Raw genomic sequence first — 6,000 nt, 5'->3', positions numbered from 1 at the left:
GCCGGAGGGAAGGTGGGCTGAACGCAGAGCAGCGGTCATTCCTCACCACAGCGAGAGAACCACAGACCAATGAAGACATTGAAGTAAAGCAAGGGGGCAGAACCTCAGGCCTGCGGCTCAAATCCAGACCCCCCCCCCACCCCAGCTTGTCCTGAAGGTCAACTGAAGCACCAGTTGTTTGGTGGTTTCCTGGCTTTTGTGAAGGCCCCCCCCCCCCTTAAAGGTCGAAATGCCTCTCCTAAGGCTTGGTTTCGGACCATAAGAACTTTAAGCAAAAATATACTGTGTCTTTTGCCTCGGCTTTTTTGCCTTTGACCCTGACCTCCAATGGAATGCGGCCCCTGGGAGCGTCTCCAAAATGGAATTCCGCCCCTTTGGCTGAATGGTGTTCTGCACCCCTCCATTAACAGCTCCTGGGAGCCTGGCCACAGAAGAGGAGACGGCCTGCAGTGTACGATTGCTGGTATTGACCTTTGCTTCCTTCCAGCCAGTTTGGGTCCAGGAAATGCTACGGGATCAGATTGGCCTGTTCAATCATTCCCACTGCATCAAGATAACCCAGCGGTCCCAGCCTCAGAAAAGGCAGCCTTTTCATGTCTCTGCATGAGTACCTGCTCTCTGCCTTGCTTCCTTCCAAACAGGCTCCATGGAAGATTGGTAATGCTACAGTATAGTGAGTATAATCATACCAATCATTCCTGATGCAGACAAGCCATAGAATTAGCCTACCTCCCAAGTACCTGGTCATCCTCTCTCTGCATGAGTCCCTGCTTAGTGCTTCGAGTTTTTTCTGGCAGTTTTCACTGGGCCCAGGTAATTCTGCCACTTTTCCACATGGGATGGGGGGTGAGGGCAGGAAACCCTGAATGCTCCAGAGATACAGCAGAACAACTTGCCTGCTGCCACTCTGCACGAGTCACCGCTCTGGCCAGCGTCCCTCCAATCAAGAGGCACTCCCAGAACAGTGATTCATGCGGACACATAGAGGATGCAAGCAGGCAATTTTTACACTTCCACAGTCTAGAACGAAGGCACTGGGGGCTTTAGTTTCAATTCAGGGTGAAATGTGTGCCTCCACTATCACCAAAAGTTGAGGGAAGTCCTGGAGTAGAGGAACACACTGGAAGCGAATCTGTGGGTGGACAGAAAAAGGTTGCTCTCTCTACCTCACTGGAGACGCTGTGGCCGCTGACTTTGCCAAACACTGACACAGGAGAGGCCTGGCATTGCAATGTCAGGCTAACAGTCCATGTTAAATCATTGAGACTAGGGGATGGTGGTAAAAAGGTTTTCTGATCATCCAAATGGGGATGAGTAAAATCGGGCATGCAGTGAGTTATGATGGCCTGACAAAAGGCCATAGGACAGCTTTCGCCAACCTGGAGCACTCCAGATCTCTTGGATTACAACTCTCATAATCCCCCAGGCAGCATATCTGGCTGGGGGATTATGGGAGTTGCAGTCCAACAGATCTGAAAGCTGCAAGGTTGTTTAAGGATGGAACCCTCTCAAAGTGGCCTAGAAGATAAAAACCACACGAAGTGTCTCTGTTGAAATACTAGAAGCCTCCAAGGCAAGATGGCAGAGTTAGAGTGCTTGGTCTCAAAGGAGAACATAGATATAGGGAGCATCACAGAAAACTGGTGGAACTAAGAGAACCAGCAGGATATGGTCACCTCTGGATACAAGCTTTAGAGGAAGGACAGGAATGAGCGTACCGGGGGTGTTCTGTCCCGTTAAAGATGGCATAGAAGAAATGAACGAGAAATCTCAAAAGGGTCAGAGATGCTGGAGGTGTCAATATCAGCCCAAAATAATACTGGGGAGATACTATCACTCCCTGATAAAAACATTCTTCCCCTCTGAAAGAAAACCTTTTCAAGAGTGACGTTTGCCTCCTGATTTAGAGAGGGCGCCTGAGCGAGCAAGCACAGGAGGGTGGGAGGGAAGTGTAATTCAGCTATCAGAAGTTGTACTGATGGGAATCTCCAGGTATTTGTTATGCTTGTACCTTTTCCGTTGTGGAACTGGAGAGCGAGCAGAGGGATTTTCCTTCTCACACTCTCAGCTAACTCCTGCTCTGAAAAAGAAGTGTCTCTTCCCCACCCCCGACGGGAAAGTATGCTGCCATCATATCATGAAGGGCCATAGCTCCATGGTACAGCCCCCGTTTTGCATGCAAAAAGTCCCAGGTTCGATCCCTGGCATCTCCAGGTAGGGCTAGGACACTCCTGCCTGAAACCCTGGAGAGCCGTGGCCGCCAGTCAGTGGTGACAATACTGGGCAAGATGGACCCAGGGTCTGACATGAGGCTGCTTCCTGTGTGCCTTCCTTCCCCCTCAGAGCACCTTCAGCTCTTTTGAAGGCGCTTCATAGAGCCAAGACTGAGGACAAGCTGAAAGGCGCTCGGCGCGCGCACGGTCACAGAGCATCTCTCAGTGGCTGGGTGGGGCAGGACAGCCAAGGGAGGCTCCGTAAAGAGCGGCAGGCCAACCCCAGGTATGCCGTGCTCCGTTCAGACAGATTGGCTGCAAAAAGTTCAGGTCTCGAAGCCCGGCTGACAGGCTGCTGAGCCCAGGCTAGCAGTACTGTGTGAGCGGCCATAAGAGGCTTGTCTGTTCAGGCAACTAACTTAGGCATAATCAGTGCTTGGAAAGGGGGGGGTGACTGCACCTGCTTGCCCCCCCCCCCCGCCCCTAAGCTCTGGCTGTTGTTAGGCTCTTCTTTAAAGAACTTACTATTTTCGCTAACAAACGAACTTGAGAAAACGTACACCTAGAAACAGATGCAGGCAGAGCAAAGAACACCAGTGCTCACATTCCATCCAGCACAGGCCATAAACAGCAGTCTGAAGCATAGGGCTGCTTTCAAGGGTTCCTCTCCTGTGCAAGCACCGAGTAATTGCTGACTCCTAGAGGGATGCCGCTTTCGCTGGCGTTTTCATGGCAGACTGTAGCGGGGTGGTTTGCCATTGCCTTCCCCAGTCGTGACTACCTTTTCCCCAGCAAGCTGGGTACTCATTTTACCGACCTCGGAACGATGGAAGGCTGAGTTGACCTGAGCTGGCTACCCGAGACTCTGCTTCCGCTGGGGTCGAACTCAGGTCGGGGGAGAATTTCGGTTGCAATACTGCCGCCTACCACTCTGCGCCACATGAGGCTTTTCAAGGGTTAGGGGTACCCTAGAGAAAGCACAGAATAAAATGGTACCATTTTGCCTAGGCTGTAGCACTTCAGGCTGCAAGGGCAGGATTGCAGGTTGGAGCACTCTCGGCTGAAAGAAGTTGCTGTCACGGGGGATAAACTAACTCTTTTCTCAGATACGTTTTTAATATACACAGCATGGGCAAATCATTTCCAGAGGGGAAGCAAAAGAATATGGACCCCTTACACAAACAGAGGCTAAGGTACAGTCCAAGAAGAGTGCTGGGAATTGTAGCACATCTGGAGGGCACCAGGCTGGAGAAGGCTATACTAGGTTTACAGTATAAGGTTTGATAACTTATGGCAGGGGTGTCCCAATTTGGGGGGGGTCAGTAGGCACATTTGGAATGTTGAGTGTCATGGGATGCTCTCACAAAATGGCTGCCATGGAGTCAAAATACTTCCCATGTATAAAACGGCTGTCATGGTGTCAAAACACTCATTTCTCAGAAGGCAAATTGATGGACTAAAAGAAAAGTCACTTGTTCAAGAACCTCAGTCCAAGGCAGAAGTGGGGTCTGAGTGCCCAGACACAAAGCCATTATTTTGAACCCCAATAAAGAAGGCACCCTTCGGTTTCCAGCATACCACCCTCCCAGTAAAAAAATAAAATATAATTAATAATAAAATACCTTGTCTGTGGGCACATTAGTGTGCACATGCACCATATTAGAGACCCCAGACGTAGGGGTACGGGGTAGTTATAAAAGCTGCCTATGAGGACCATTTTACTTCCACGCCTCATCTCATCTCTAATATTGGGGCGGGGGGAGGTGGGGAGAATGGGATTTTCTTTGACCCTTCTACATGTCATCAGTTACATCAGTGCATACATCCAGCAGCGTTGATACAAGTGAAGTTCTTCACATGCTTCTCCAGAAGCTTCGGCCAACCCCTTCCTTAATGCCCAAATACTGGATGCCCAAATCATGGAAATTTGCTACACTGCCGTATTTTTTTTAAACCTCCCAAGATTTCAGAATAACCAAGATTATGTTCCATAAACCCTTCAATCAGTGGTGCTGATTGAAGCTTCCAAAGTGGTAGGGATAGAATCTAGGTTTCCACAGATTTAGCCAGCTGCAACCATCTTTTAACTGTTGTACAATAGCATGCTGCCACCTCGTGGCCCACAGATAAGACAGCGACATAGTATGTGCAGGTTGGTAACTGGAAGGCATTGAGGGGTTAACAGAAATGCAGAGCAAACTATCAGACTTTAGTTAACTTGCAGCTTTGGTTTGCAACACAAACTACGCAAGGCCCGCCTACCCCAACTACAACATCCCCTAGCCACCATAGCAGTCCAATGTATCTGGAAGGCACCAAGTTGGGGAGGCTGGCCTAGATTATAGGGACAACTACAAAGTGAATTTTTATGCTTTCTCTGAGATGCTTGTGCACTGTGGATTAGCCCAGAGGTTCACCTTGTCCCACCAGCAATTTCCTGCAGTGGTTGGGCAGATGCTCCCCAGAAGCTGATCATGATGGAGGTGATACAGTGGCTGGGCAGATGCTCCTGAGAAGCTGATCATGATGGAGGTGGCCATCCCAAAGTTGTAATCTACACCACACTGCCTCTGAGATCCGGCTGATAGACCTGTCTCCCTTGAATATGTGTCTTTTTAAAAAAGAAAGCTATCCATCCGAATGGCTATCACAATGTTCTACCCATTTGTGGCCCATTAAAGTGTTGGTTTTAAAAGCTCCTTGAAGACACATACGAAGATACTGATCTGTAAAAGCTAATCATTCATACACATCCAAAGATGTCACTGCAGCAGCTCCCCAGTCCTGAACAGGGAGCCGGTTTCTCGTACACCATGTGTGGAGAGCATCTTTGGCACTGGAAGGAATGCTGTGATGAAACACAGGCATTGTGAACAATCCCAACTGGCAGCAGTGAAAGTGTAAATGACCGTCCCAAAATAAAAATAGGTCAAATCCACATCAAATCCAGATGCATGCACAGCCACGGATTAGTTTGCAACCGTTTGGAAGATGCATGAGACTTTTGAGATTTCAGCAGACGAGACATCTTGGGGCAGGGTGTCCTATAGCCACTCCCCACAACTAGCAAAGCTGGAATAATGCAAAATCATAAGTGGCATAGTTTCCAACACTTGTAGTTTTTGTTTTAAAAAACCATGGTGTACATACAGGCCTGATTCGGATGTGGATATCCCACCACTTCGGCAGCTGATCCACGGGTCGAAGGAAGCTGACCAAGTCCCAGTTCGCATGCTCGCTTCTGCGCTGCTAAACAACCCAGGGACGCCATACCCATGGTTTGTTCTTGGGTTTAAACTCTGGATTGTGTCTCCCTCGACAACCCGGAGTCCTGGGTTCACATGTCATGGAGAACAACACAGGGATGTGGCGTCCCTACAGAATAGGTCAAACAGTCCAGAGCCAATGTGCTCGACCACGGACTCCCATGCGCTTCCAAACAATCCATGGTTTGTGGTATGCGAACCAGGTCTACTCTTCAAGGGGGCACAGTGCAAGTCTCGTCTCCAGAAGCGTAATGGGATGATGTTCCTGCTGGTGTACTGACCTCTCTAGGTTTGGATAATGCCAAGGTATGGCAGATACAACACTGCTAACCAGCAGTAAAAAATGCAGTACTATGTTCTTATTTATTCTCTTCCCAGAAGACACAATATTGACTTAAAACTATCTCCATTTTGGGATGCAAGCATGTGTGGGGAAAACTTGAACAGATGTTCCAAGCATGAAGAAAACCACTGCTCCAGCAATGGGAGGCTCTAGCCCACCATCTCCCCAAAGGACTGAC

This window comes from Heloderma suspectum, chromosome 6 (assembly GCF_057233095.1).
Source record: "Heloderma suspectum isolate Gila_16-S chromosome 6, 16-S_ref, whole genome shotgun sequence".
NCBI lineage: Eukaryota > Metazoa > Chordata > Lepidosauria > Squamata > Helodermatidae > Heloderma > Heloderma suspectum.
This window is presented reverse-complemented; position numbering follows the sequence as displayed.